At 47.0% G+C, this 15,000-nt stretch overlaps 2 non-coding genes across 2 annotated transcripts; both read left to right on the plus strand.

The window, feature by feature from the left end:
* The first annotated feature begins 11,527 nt into the window (after positions 1 to 11,527).
* Positions 11,528 to 13,373, plus strand: LOC121877094. The gene has a single exon (XR_006090884.1). It is a non-coding gene; the product is annotated as a small subunit ribosomal RNA (ribosomal RNA).
* Positions 13,374 to 13,772: 399 nt separating this feature from the next.
* LOC121877093 lies at positions 13,773 to 13,936 on the plus strand. Its single transcript, XR_006090883.1, has one exon. It is a non-coding gene; the product is annotated as a 5.8S ribosomal RNA (ribosomal RNA).
* The last annotated feature ends 1,064 nt before the right edge of the window (positions 13,937 to 15,000 follow it).

A 15,000-nucleotide genomic window follows, 5' to 3' on the forward strand; every position in this document is an offset into this window, starting at 1 on the left:
TAAATGACCCGTCCATATCGGATTCAACAAACCCGGGAACAAGGGAAGAAGCAGTAGCAGGGTTAAAAGCAGCTAGTTTCTCTCTTAATGCCACTTCCTTTGATCTAAACTCCGATGTTAAGGTGACTTCTATCTCTCTTACCTGTAGTTCTTTCAGTCTAACCTCCTGCTCCAACTTGGCCCGTTCCATCATTTCCTCATGCTCCAACTTGGCCTGTTCCGACCTTCCCTCATGCTCCAACTTGTGCTCCAACTTGGCCTGTTCCGACTCCTGCTCCAACTCGAGTTCTTTCATTTTGATTTGGAACTCGAACCTAGCTCGTTCCAGTTCTAAGGCGTCTATTCGTTGTGTTTCTTGTTGAGGGCTAGCCAGACCTGAAGCAACTTCTGAGTGAGGAGGTGTGGTGGATAGTGGTTGAAGTTTCTTGGACATGGGCGTTAATCTGTCAACAGCGGATTCTTTTAAAACTTCATGTTGAACCAGCACTTCAATCACATGATTTTTTAACATTTCCTCAGTCAGTTGCTGTGAAATGGGATATTATAATAGCGCTATTTCTTTTCCATTCTTTCTTCGATATTAACACGCACTTAGCTTACGGAAGGATTTTCAATAAAATCCTGAGATCAAAACCTGAGGTGGCTACTGTTAAGAAAAATAGGAGTAAATTAACTAATGGTCCAAAGATAAGATAAGTGGATAACCCTAGAAAATATCACGGCAGTGGATAACCAGAAAAGTCCCGGAAAAACTAACCAAGTTATACCTAGGGGAAATTACACTTATGATTATTGTTCTTCTGAGAAGATCCTAGATATGATGAGACTTGAAAGAGGTAGGGCGTATTACGGCATTTAATATAAAGATCCGGATTAACAACCTGATAAAATGGTATGATTGACCCTGAATGAGATAACAATGAGAAGAACAATAATTGGCAGCTTTTATAATTATGGGGTCCTAGAGCGGGGCGTCCCAAGATATCACTTCACCGTAAACTAGTGACTATGGAACAGCCTACTCTGGAGTGAGGGTACGGCATTAAACAGATCCGATTCTTCCTCATACCTGATAAGACTTACTACACAACTGCTACGTGTAATAATAACAGGTAAGCCTTATGACACTTGGAACCTAATATCCTACGTCTGTCACTCTTACTGTACGATAATACCAATATATGCACACACATATGAAGGAAACTTTTAACCACCGTATAGCAATTGTGAACAGAAGTGACTGGGAGGAATAATTAACAATGAGTAACAAGGGGGGAAGGAATATGGTACTTAAGGTCGAGTCCTGTCACGGTCGCCATTTGTTACGAGTTGGGGATTTAGAATATAGTTATACGTCTACCCAGATCCCAACAGGTAACAAAAAAACAAAAACAAAGACAATCGGACTATAAAAGGGTAGACAAAGGATGCGAGTTTTCGTTGTATATAATAAAGTACCATAAATCCCTAAACAAAATATTCAGCTTATAAATTACCCTTAACCAAACTTAACCTAAACATTAATAGTATATACATATTAATAAACATAAAACAATCCTGAAGCAAGTGGACGTGGGGGAGTTAATACAAAATATAAGTACTTAAGTGAGGAGCTGAGATGGCTGACGAGTAAGGCTGAGTATTAGAAGACGGTAGGTAGTCACTGCACGTACGTAGGTTTAGGAGGAGGATGATCCTGTGGTCACTTCCCAGAGCCAAGTGCTCTTCCTCGAATTGGAGGTGACGCAACAACCAGGATAGGGAGGTGAAACCTCGAGTGGTAACTAAGACGAGTCATACCCCCGTGTCTCGTCCCTAGATGGCGTTGCTCGTGGTGCTGGGTAGGTAGATCAGACAATAGATGGCGTGCTTGCAGTGCTGGGTGGAGGGTTCGCAACATCTATATAACAATGACACAGATAGTAATTACAGATAAAATTAAGAGACGCATGTAAGGAAGCAAAACAATAAAAAATGGAATGATATTATAATGGCGGCTGACATGACTAAAGACACAAAACATTTTGGACTTCATAAACAAGAGATGAGGGGGCACAACAAGCAAAAAACACCATACATTAAAGACCAAAATGGAACAAAATTGCACGAGAAAAATGAACAAGAGTCAGCATTCAAAAGGGAATGGGTAAAAGTTTTTAAAATATCAGATGAGGAAAATGAAGATTTTGATAGTGAACACGAATACATAGAATCTAATAAACTGTCTGAGGAAATTATGAAAAGCCCCTGGGCTCACAGGTATACACGAAATATGATCATAACTACCTGAAAACATTTTAAATACACTATTAAACATTTATAACGCATGCTTAATAACTGGTTACTTTCCCAGACAAACTAAAATATGCTAAAATGATATTTATTCCTAAAGAGGGTAAGGACAATAAGGAAATATTAAACTATAGAAAATAATATTCTCCTATTAGAAATTACCGGGAAAACTATTGGAAAAATATTAAATTCAAGACTTATAGCCTTTTTAACACAACATGGGAAAACTAACAACAGACAACATGGATTTATATGCCCACAGAAATACCCTAAATTGGCAATAGCTATAATAACGGAAATAATTGCAATAGAAAAAAGCAAGGGTAAACAGATCAATATAATTTTAAGGGATGTTTCTAAGGCTTTTGATAAAGTTGGGCATTTAGGCTTGAAATATAAAATATTAAAACTGGGACTTAACGAATACATGCTAAGAATATTGTGTAACTATTTAGATGATAGGAGAGCACAAATTCAAATTGGAAACTTTTTAGGAACTATGTTTAATCTTGAGAGTGGAGTACCTCAAGGAGGATGCCTTTCTCCAATACTATATACAATTTATACTTCAGACACACCTCAACCTAATACCCCCCTTAGTGTGAATATGGGTCGTTTAAGTGATGATATTATCAAATAGTATCATACCCAGGAAAAATCAACTCAATTTATGGCACTCACACGGTAAGAGTGATAAAACATAAACATTTGAGAAATGGAAAATCAGGACAAATAAAGAACAAATTCAAGATAATACCAATAGCCAAGATTAAACAAGTCCAGTAATAATGATCAATAGAACTATACCCATACGACACTGAAGGTAGGATGCTTGGATTAAACTAACAAAAAAGAGGAGGATATATAACATACTTAAAAGATAAAGAAACGACAGCAAGAAGATTATCGTACAAACGCTTAAGAACCTTAGTACACAACAAAAGAAAGATTTATATTGCTCCTTTGTCAAATCAATTATGGACTACCCACCCATCCCATTGAACACCCTATAAAATGCAATAAAAGGTTACAAACAACAAAAATATAGCCTCAGATTTATATATAACATAAAATATACAGACCACATCAATAATGAACAGCCACAAGAGAAAAACTCTCTTAGCAATCAATGTAGATATACACAACAAAGCTGTAAATATTTGGAAAAAGTGACTGAACTAATCACAGAAACATATCAAAAACTGGAAAATAATATACAGGAAGAAGTAATGAACCACTCTCCCTGCCTCAATATACACATTTCTACATAAAACATTACTAGAGGAATAAAGATGAGAGGACCAACCAGCTCCACTAAGAACCTGGCATACAGTGTACTTTTAGACTAAACACACCAATACTTAACTAACACCGTGGGCGACTACCCTCCCAGTTACACAAGCGACTCCAAGGGGCCTACTAACTCCAACAATAACAAAAATAATAATAATAAGCAGCATTATATAAATAAACCAATATTAATACAAAGGTCTGACGACCCAAGGGAGCAGAACAAAGACAAAACACCAATAAGAAAGATGAAGCGATCTGGTTGAGCCCAGATTCTTTCTACTCCTACTGTATTTCAGTTTCACCACCTTTTTCTTCAATTCCTAATAATCTTCTTTCACCTCTTAACTAATGACTTCGTATCGTATCGTACTATCTAGCCTAAACTGTTTAGCCTGACGTAGAGTTTTTAATAAATCTGGTGATATGGAACCACACACAACCCCCCTTAACCTGGGATAATGCAATCAAATGGATAATTGCTAACTATTCTCAGAGATAATGCAATCAAATGGTTAGTTGCTAACCGGGGGCTGCGCCCCTGGACCCCCTGTGTTAGATACTGTATTTGGTCATGATGAATTGTTTATTAGACTATAAGAAATCCTCTTCCTTCTTGTATTGGCAAGGGGAGTTTGCTTTAACTTAGGTATGCTAGCCTAAGTAAAAATAGATGCCCCTTCCTTATTGGTGTTGTCGATGGCACAGCACAGCACAGCACCGTGCCTATGACGAAATCAACTTCATTAAACTCAACTCATACTTCAAATGCACCAAGAGAACTTGCACACCCGAATGGAAGACCGTCAGAGTCAATGGAGGGCCGATTTAATAGCATACTATACAAAATGATCCGAGAATCTGCAAATACCGAGTGGGAGACGGTCGTCAAAGCGTCCGCCCTTGTATGCTGGATGGCACTATTTCACTATAGTAAGGGGTAGGGGCACCTCGGTCATATTATACAACATACCAAAGAAGTTCCACACCCGCATGGGAGACCATCAGAGTCAATCGGGGTCGATTTGATAGCATACTACAGAAACTTGCACACCCGAATGGGAGACCGTCAAAGTCAATCCGGGGTCGATTTGATAGCATACTACAGAAACTTGCACACCCGAATGGGAGACCGTCAAAGTCAATCGGGGGTCGATTTAATAGCATACTACAGAAACTTGCACACCCGAATGGGAGACCGTCAAAGTCAATCGGGGATCGATTTGATAGCATACCACAGAAACTTGCACACCCGAATGGGAGACCGTCAAAGTCAATCGGGGGTCGATTTAATAGCATACTACAGAAACTTGCACACCCGAATGGGACACCGTCAAAGTCAATCGGGGGTCGATTTGATAGCATACTACAGAAACTTGCACACCCGAATGGGAGACCGTCAAAGTCAATCGGGGATCGATTTGATAGCATACCACAGAAACTTGCACACCCGAATGGGAGACCGTCAAAGTCAATCGGGGGTCGATTTAATAGCATACCACAGAAACTTGCACACCCGAATGGGAGACCGTCAAAGTCAATCGGGGGTCGATTTGATAGCATACTACAGAAACTTGCACACCCGAATGGGAGACAGTGAAAGTCAATCGGGGGTCGATTTAATAGCATACTACAGAAACTTGCACACCCGAATGGGAGACCGTCAAAGTCAATCGGGGGTCGATTTAATAGCATACTACAGAAACTTGCACAATCTGGAATGGGAGACCGTCAAAGTCAATCGGGGTCGATTTAATAGCATACTACAGAAACTTCATTGCACCGAATGGGAGACCGTCAAAGTCAACGGGGTCGATTTGATAGGCATACCAGCAGAAACCTGTACACCCGCTGAATGGGAGATAAAGTCAAAGTCAATCGGGGGTCGATTTAATAGCATACTCAAGGTAACCCTGTACACCCGAATAGACCGTCAAAGTCAATCGGGGTCGATTTAATAGCATACTACAGAAATCTCGTACACCTGAATGGGGAGACCGCCAAAGTCAATCGGGGCCACGATAGCATACTACAGAAACTTGCACAACTAATGGGAGACAGTCAAAGTCAATCGGGGGGTCGATTTAATAGCATACTACAGAAACTTGCACACCCGAATGGGAGACCGTCAACGTCAATCGGGGGTCGATTTAATAGCATACTACAGAAACTTGCACACCCGAATGGGAGACCGTCAAAGTCAATCGGGGTCGATTTAGTAGCATACTACAGAAACTTGCACACCCGAATCGGAGACCTTCAAAGTCAATCGGGGGTCGATTTGATAGCATACTACAGAAACTTGCACACCCGAATGGGAGACAGTCAAAGTCAATCGGGGGTCGATTTAATAGCATACTACAGAAACTTGCACACCCGAATGGGAGACCGTCAAAGTCAATCGGGGGTCGATTTAATAGCATACTACAGAAACTTGCACACCCGAATGGGAGACCGTCAAAGTCAATCGGGGGTCGATTTGATAGCATACTACAGAAACTTGCACACCCGAATGGGAGACAGTCAAAGTCAATCGGGGGTCGATTTAATAGCATACTACAGAAACTTGCACACCCGAATGGGAGACGGTCAAAGTCAATCGGGGGTCGATTTGATAGCATACTTTACAAAATGATCCGGGAATCTGCACACACCGAGTGGGAGACGGTGATGAAAACGTCCGCCCTTGTACGATGGATGGCACTATTTCACTATAGTAAGGGGTAGAGGCACCTCGGTCATATTGTACAACATACCAGAGAAGTTCCACACCCGCATGGGAGACGGTCAAAGTCAATCGGGGGTCGATTTAATAGCATACTACAGAGAATTTACACACCCGAATGGAGAATGTCATCAAAGGATTTGATAGCATATCACAGGAGAACTTGCACACCCGAATGGGAGATAAATAAAGTCAATCGGGGTGGGTCGATTTGACAGCATACTACAGAAACTTGCACCCGAATGGGAGACCCAGTCAAAGTCAATCGGGGGTCGATTCGATAGCATGTTTCATGTGAAACTTCGCAACACCCGAATGGGAGACCGTCAAAGTCAATCGGGGGTCGATTTGATAGCATACTACAGAAACTTGCACACCCGAATGGGAGACCGTCAAAGTCAATCGGGGGTCGATTTGATAGCATACTACAGAAACTTGCACACCCGAAAGGGAGACAGTCAAAGTCAATCGGGGGTCGATTTAATAGCATACTACAGAAACTTGCACACCCGAATGGGAGACAGTGAAAGTCAATCGGGGGTCGATTTAATAGCATACTACAGAAACTTGCACACCCGAATGGGAGACCTTCAAAGTCAATCGGGGGTCGATTTAATAGCATACTACAGAAACTTGCACACCCGAATGGGAGACCGTCAAAGTCAATCGGGGGTCGATTTGATAGCATACTACAGAAACTTGCACACCCGAATGAGAGACCGTCAAAGTCAATCGGGGGTCGATTTGATAGCATACTACAGAAACTTGCACACCCGAATGGGAGACCGTCAAAGTCAATCGGGGGTCGAATTTAATAGCATACTACAGTGATGGGAGACCGTCAGAGTCAATCGAGGTCGATTAGCATACTATACAAAATGATCCGAGAATGCACACCGAGTGGGAGACGGTGATGAAAGCGTCCGCCCTTGTACACTGGATGGCACTATTTCACTATAGTAAGGGGTAGGGCACCTCGGTCATATACAACATACCAGAGAAGTTCCACACCGCATGGGAGACCGTCAAAGTGAATCGGGGTCGATTTGATAGCATACTACAGAGAACTTCGAATGGAGGTCGATTTGATAGCATATACAGAGAACTTGCACACCCGAATGGGAGACCGTCAAAGTCAATCGGGGGTCGATTTGATAGCATACTACAGAAACTTGCACCCGAATGGGAGACAGTCAAAGTCAATCGGGGTCGATTTGATAGCACAGAAACTTGCACACCCGAATGGGAGACCGTCAAAGTCAATCGGGGGTCGATTTGATAGCATACTACAGAAACTTGCACACCCGAATGGGAGACCGTCAAAGTCAATCGGGGTCGATTTGATAGCATACTACAGAAACTTGCACACCGAATGGGAGACAGTGAAAGTCAATCGGGGTCGATTTAATAGCATACTACAGAAACACACCCGAATGGGAGACAGTGAAAGTCAATCGGGGGTCGATTTAATAGCATACTACAGAAACTTGCACACCCGAATGGGAGACAAAGTCAATCGGGGTCGATTTAATAGCATACTACAGAAACTTGCACACCGAATGGGAGACCGTCAAAGTCAATCGGGGTCGATTTGATAGCATACTACAGAAACTTGCACACCCGAATGGGAGACAGTCAAAGTCAATCGGGGTCGATTTAATAGCATACTACAGAAACTTGCACACCCGAATGGGAGACCGTCAAAGTCAATCGGGGTCGAGCATACTTTACAAAATGATCCGAGAATCTGCACACCGAGGGGAGACGGTGATGAAAACGTCCGCCCTTATATGTTCGATTGCACTATTTCACTATAAGGGAGAGGTGCCACATATTGGTGTGAAATATCTTCCGCCCCCAGCGGAGCGCCGGCGCCTTCTGGCAAAGCCGCATTCAAAAACAACAACCAAAATTGCGTCGCTTCTTCCCTGCCCTGCAATGGCTGGAGCAGCAGCAAGAGAGAGAGAAAATAGTCTCATGGGGTCAGAGGAATGGCAGGAGCGCGATCTATGAATTTCACTAGCCAGGTCTGTCTCCCAATTGAACATTATTACTCTCTCGGCACACGTCGCCACCACGGTTTCCGCGACAGCAGCAGCATCATGATGTTGCGTCTATTGTAAGTCCGGAACCGGGTTATTCGGCTGTTCGCGAACAGTCGGGTTTTAACCTTGCCTAACAAACGATCAAACAACTTCCACTCTCGAGGTGCGGTACGGTGACTGTCCTATCGTCCGCTTGTATGCTGGATTGCACTATTTCACTATATTAAGGGAGAGGGTGCCTTCACACACCTATTCGGTGTGGAATATCTTCCGCCCCCAGCGGATGCGGCTAAAGCGGCATTCAAAAACAACAACCAAAGTTGCCGTCGCTTTCCTTCCCTGCCCTGCAATGGCTGGAGCAGCAGCAGAAGAAGAGAGAGAGAGAGAAAATAGTCTCATGGGGTCAGAGGAATGGCAGTGGAGCGCGATCTATGAATTTCACTAGCCAGGTCTGTCTCCCAATTGAACATTATTACTCTCTCGGCGCGCACGTCGCCACCACGGTTTCCGCGACAGCAGCAGCATCATGATGTTGCGTCTATTGTAAGTCCGGAACCGGGTTATTCGGCTGTTCGCGAACAGTCAGGTTTTAACCTTGCCTAACAAACGATCAAACAACTTCCACTCTCGAGGTGCGGTACGGTGACTGTCCTATCGTCCGCTCTTGTATGCTGGATTGCACTATTTCAATATATTAAGGGGAGAGAAGCCTTCACACACCTATTCGGTGTGGAATATCTTCCGCCTCTAGCGAGCGCTGGCGCCTATGCATAAAGCGCTGGCATTCAAAAACAACAACCAAAGTTGCTGCTGCTTTCCCTTCCCGTTCTGTAATGGCTGGAGCAGCAGCAGCAGCAGCAGCAGAAGAAGAGAGAGAGAGAGAAAATAGGTCTCATGGGGTCAGAGGAATGGCAGTGGAGCGCGACTATGAATTTCCACTAGCCAGGTCTGTCTCCCAATTGAACATTATTACTTCGGCGCGATCACGCTACCACGGTTTCCGCGACAGCAGCAGCATCATGATGTTGCGTCTATTGTAAGTCCGGAACCGGGTTATTCGGCTGTTCGCGAACAAGTCAGGTTTTAACCTTTTGCCTAACAAACGATCAAACAACTTCCACTCTCGAGGTGCGGTACGGTGACTGTCCTATCGTCCGCTCTTGTATGCTGGATTGCACTATTTCACTATATTAAGGGGAGAGGGTGCCTTCACACATATTCGATGTGAAATATCTTCCGCCCCCCAGCGGAGCGCTTCGGCGCCTCTGCGAAGCAAAACGCGGCATTCAAAAACAACAACCAAAATTGCTGTCGATTTCCTCTCCCTGCCCTGCAATGGCTGGAGCAGAAGGAGAGCGAGAGAGAGAATAGTCTCATTGGGTCAGAGGAATGGCAGTGGAGCGGGCTAATGGCGAGTAGGCTCGAGATCTATCAATTACACTAGCCAGGTCGCTCTCCCTATTGAACATTATTACTCTCTCACGTCGCCACTGCGGTTTCCGCGACAGCAGCAGCATCATCATGATGTTGCATCCACCAATTAGTCCGGAACCGGGTTATTCGGCTGTCTGCGAACAGTCCGGTTTTAACCTTACCCAACATCCATTCTCGAGGTGCGGTACGGTGAATGTCCTATCGTCCGACCTTGTATGCTGGATTGCACTATTTCACTATATTAAGGGGAGAGGGTGCCTTCACACACATATTCGGTGTGAAATATCTTCCGCCTTCAGCGAGCTTCGCGCCTTCATGGCAAAAGCTACGGCATTCAAAAACAACAACCAGCCTGCCGTCGCTTCCCTGCCCTGCAATGGCTGGAGCAGGCGAAAGAGAGAGAGAGAGATTTAGCCCCATTGGATCAGAGGAATGGCAGTGGAGCCGGCTTATACAGGCAGGCTCGCTGCCTATCAAATTTACACTTGCCAGGTCTCTCTTCCGCTTGGGACATTATTTGGCCCTTCTCTCTCGGGCGCACAATGCTGCCACCCTCATTAGTTTCCGTCACAGCATATGCTGCGGCCTTTCAGTCCGGAACGGGGCTCCCCTTCGCCTTGCTGTCTGCCCAACTTAGCGGACTTGCGTTGGCTGATCACCCCGTCTTCGCGTCTGTGCCGGCCTTCAATGCAGCGCCCAACCGTCTCTTGACCGAGATTCATTGCACTATTCCACGCGCAAACGGCTACCCTAAATGTGCATAGACAACGCTCATGGTTCAACACGACCAGGGCGCAGTCTGGGAGCCGAGTATACTAAAAAGAGAGTTTAGCAGCCAAAACTCGTCAAAGCACACGTTGGGTTACCCCATCACCTAACAACGATGATGGCGGTTCCCACCCGTGAAATACACAACCTAACCAATATTGGGCGACGATGGCGCTCATGAGCCCACGTCCCCACAAACAGTAAGAGAAAGAGAGAGAGGAGGAGATTGGCCAATGTGCGGTCCCTCGCCCAATGTCTTATGCCTCGCTGGGGCAAAGAGAAGAGAAGAGGAGCGGATAAGGGAGGAGATTGGCCAACGTGCGGTCCCTCGCCCAATGTCGGCTGCCTCGCTGGAGCTGGGTAAAGAGGAGAGGAGCGGATAAGGGAGGAGATTGGCACGCACGGTGGCGCTGCCGGCGCCGAGGATAGCAAGAGAAGGTGCAGTTTGATCTGATCATCTGGTTTGCTATTTCTCTAAGGCCAACGTGCGGTCCCTCGCCCAATGTCGGCTGCCTCGCTGGGGCAAAGAGAAGAGGAGAGGATAAGGGAGGAGATTGGCACACACGGTGGCGCTGCCGGCGCCGAGGATAGCGAGAGAAGGTGCAGTTTGATCTGATCATCTGGTTTGCTATTTCTCTAAGGCCAACGTGCGGTCCCTCGCCCAATGTCTTCTGCCTCGCTGGGGCAAAGAGAAGAGGAGCGGATAAGGGAGGAGATTCGCCAACGTGCGGTCCCTCGCCCAATGTCGGCTGCCTCGCTGGAGCTGGGGCAAAGAGGAGCGGATAAGGGAGGAGATTGGCACACACGGTGGCGCTGCCGGCGCCGAGGATAGCAAGAGAAGGTGCAGTTAGATCTGATCATCTGGTTTGCTATTTCTCTAAGGCCAACGTGCGGTCCCTCGCCCAATGTCTTCTGCCTCTCTCTCAATCTCACTATTTTGGCCGCCGTGATAGGCGCCGCCAACAGCAGCAGCTACCTGGTTGATCCTGCCAGTAGTCATATGCTTGTCTCAAAGATTAAGCCATGCATGTGTAAGTACAAGCCGATTTAAGGCGAAACCGCGAATGGCTCATTAAATCAGCTATGTTTCATTGGATCTGTAAACCCACTTACTTGGATAACTGTGGCAATTCTAGAGCTAATACATGCAATTGGTCTCTGACCGCAAGGGAAGAGCGCTTTTATTAGTTCAAAACTGGCCGGGCCCCGGTCCGTAACCCACCTGTGGTGAATCTGAATAACTTCGGGCTGAGCGCACGGTCTCCGCACCGGCGCCGCTTCTTTCAAGTGTCTGCCTTATCAGCTTTCGATTGTAGGTTATGCGCCTACAATGGCTATAACGGGTAACGGGGAATCAGGGTTCGATTCCGGAGAGGGAGCCTGAGAAACGGCTACCACATCTAAGGAAGGCAGCAGGCACGCAAATTACCCACTCCCGGCACGGGGAGGTAGTGACGAAAAATAACGATGTGAGTCTCATCCGAGGCCTCGCAATCGGAATGAGTACACTAAATCCTTTAACAGTATCCATTGGAGGGCAAGTCTGGTGCCAGCAGCCGCGGTAATTCCAGCTCCAATAGCGTATATTAAAGTTGTTGCGGTTAAAAAGCTCGTAGTTGGATCTCAGTTCCGGACTGACGGTGCACCGCCCGGTGTTTACTGTCACGCTCGAACAACCGCCCGCCCGCTTGCGGATGCTCTTTGTCGAGTGTCCCGAGTGGCCGGTTTACTTTGAAAAAATTAGAGTGCTCAGAGCAGGCTATTTGAATGGCGAATGGTGATGCATGGAATAATGGAATAGGACCTCGGTTCTATTTTGTTGGTTTCGGAACCAGAGGTAATGACTAATCGGAACAGGCGGGGGCATTCGTATTGCGACGCTAAGGTGAAATTCTTGGACCGTCGCAAGACGAACTACTGCAGCATTTGCCAAGGATGTTTTCATTAATCAAGAACGAAAGTTAGAGGTTCGAAGGCGATCAGATACCGCCCTAGTTCTAACCATAAACGATGCCAACTAGCGATCCGCCGGCGTTATTCCCATGACCCGGCGGGCAGCTTCCGGGAAACCAAAGTCTTTGGGTTCCGGGGAAGTATGGTTGCAAAGCTGAAACTTAAAGGAATTGACGGAAGGGCACCACCAGGAGTGGAGCCTGCGGCTTAATTTGACTCAACACGGGAACCCTCACCAGGCCCAGACACCGGAAGGATTGACAGATTGAGAGCTCTTTCTCGATTCGGTGGGTGGTGGTGCATGGCCGTTCTTAGTTGGTGGAGCGATTTGTCTGGTTAATTCCGATAACGAACGAGACTCTGGCCTACTAAGTAGTCGACGGATCTCCAGAAAATGGTGTCCAGTTCGCAACTTCTTCTTAGAGGGATAAGCGGCAATTCTAGCCGCACGAGATTGAGCAATAACAGGTCTGTGATGCCCTTAGATGTTCTGGGCCGCACGCTACACTGAAGGGATCAACGAGTTTTCCCCCTCCGAGAGGAGCGGGTAACCCGTTCAAAGCCTTTCTTGATAGGGATTGGGGCTTGCAATTGTTTCCCATGAACGAGGAATTCCCAGTAAGTGCAAGTCATCAGCTTGCGCTGACTACGTCCCTGCCCTTTGTACACACCGCCCGTCGCTACTACCGATTGAATGATTTAGTGAGGCCTTCGGACTGGCGCTCTTGGATTGTCGGCCCCGTTGCCCGCGAGGGTTTTCTGGGGTCGTCGCCTCGAGCTGACGGAAAGATGTCCAAACTTGATCATTTAGAGGAAGTAAAAGTCGTAACAAGGTTTCCGTAGGTGAACCTGCGGAAGGATCATTAACAGAGAGAAAGAGAACGGGGCGCTCTTAAAACTACTACTACTACTCTCCTGATTTGGGCGGTCTCGGGCTCTGCTCTGGCAACTCCAGCAGCGAAAGAGGACAATCCCGGCCCCCGCACCAAAAATAGGTACCACCACGCTGTAGGTGGACCACACTCGGGCGAGAGCGCGAAGACCGGAGGAGGAGGACGGACGGGGCTTTGGACGGCTGCCCGTCCGTTCCTTACTACCGGCGAATAAGCCTCTTGACCCAAAAAGAGTGAAATTCAAGTGTCAAAAAACAACAACAAGCCGTCCGGCCAAACCCAAACCACAAACTTGGGCTATGTCTGTCAAACCCTTTCATTGAGACTCGACCTGTGATGGTTAGTCGCAAAAAGACCAAATGGCAAATACACAACTCTTAACGGGGGATCACTCGGCTCGTGGGTCGATGAAGACCGCAGCAAACTGCGTGTCGGTATGTGAATCGCAAGAATACCAGATACATCGACAAGTTGAACGCATATTGCGGCGGCGGCAGCCATATGAGCTTGTCGCCGCCACTCCTCTACGAGGGTCGGAAATATACATCCATCGGTTGCTGCGAGTTCGGTGCCTGCTGACTGTCTCCCCGACACGAGGGTAACCCGAACCGAGCTTCCGCCTTGGGGTTTAATCGCCCGCGCCTTGCGCGAGGCGTGCCCTTAAAAACAAGCAAGCCTATCACTAGCAAGTCCATGGACTTGGCGCACCCACATTCAACCACAACAAAGCGACAGTTGTCGCCCTCGCAAATAACTGGAGGCGGCGCTCTTTTGCCTGCTGTCCACAGAGACACGAATGGCCGTCGGCCGCTCATGGCTGATGCTGCACATGTTCTAAGAGGCACTCCATCCCACGAAGAGGAAACGAAACCGGGTCGGATATCTTTTAAGTAAGCCCCGCCGGAATTTCGTCTATCACCTCGAAAAGAGTGCTTGGCATGCATTGCAGTGGAACCTAAATTGATGAGTGCGCCTGGGCCCGCAGTCTACCATGTAGTGGTGCAGGCAGAGAGATGAGAATGCTTGGGTGACGCCGTGCTCTTCCTCACGCGCTCCTCCACCCTCTCCCACGGTCAGACGCGGTGTGGGCGTTCTCTTTGAGAGTTCGCCACGAGTCCACGTCTATCTCATGACTGGGAGGGAGGCAGGGGGAGTTCTCTCTAAACGCGTTAAAGACGGTGTTGCGCCTCATAACGGCGCTCGCCGGGATAGAGCACTAGTTCTGCAGCCGGGAAGGCCGCTCACGCCAATTAATACTGCGACTCTCGCTCTCTTTCTCCGGATAAACAAGTGCCACTGCTGTGGCATGCGGGAACGGGGAAAGAGGTCAAAGTTTAAGCGGCAAAGGTGCGGCCGAGTAAGGGCGGAACACGAGCGTATATGCATTAAAACTGTGTGTGTATATGACTCTGCGAGAGATGTTCTGCTGGAACACTTTTCCTATTGGCTATTTACCACTCAATGAGAAGGAACGGAGTCAGGGGTGGGAGTGCCGGCGCCATGGCCGCTGGTACCCCCGCGACAAGCCCCTCAAACCTTCCTGCCTGGTAATGTCGGTGGTGAAGAAAGTCGGTGGCAGAGCGTCTTCCGCTTCGTGGTT

This window comes from Homarus americanus, unplaced genomic scaffold (assembly GCF_018991925.1).
Source record: "Homarus americanus isolate GMGI-L3 unplaced genomic scaffold, GMGI_Hamer_2.0 scaffold25936, whole genome shotgun sequence".
In the NCBI taxonomy this organism is placed as follows: Eukaryota; Metazoa; Arthropoda; class Malacostraca; order Decapoda; family Nephropidae; genus Homarus; species Homarus americanus.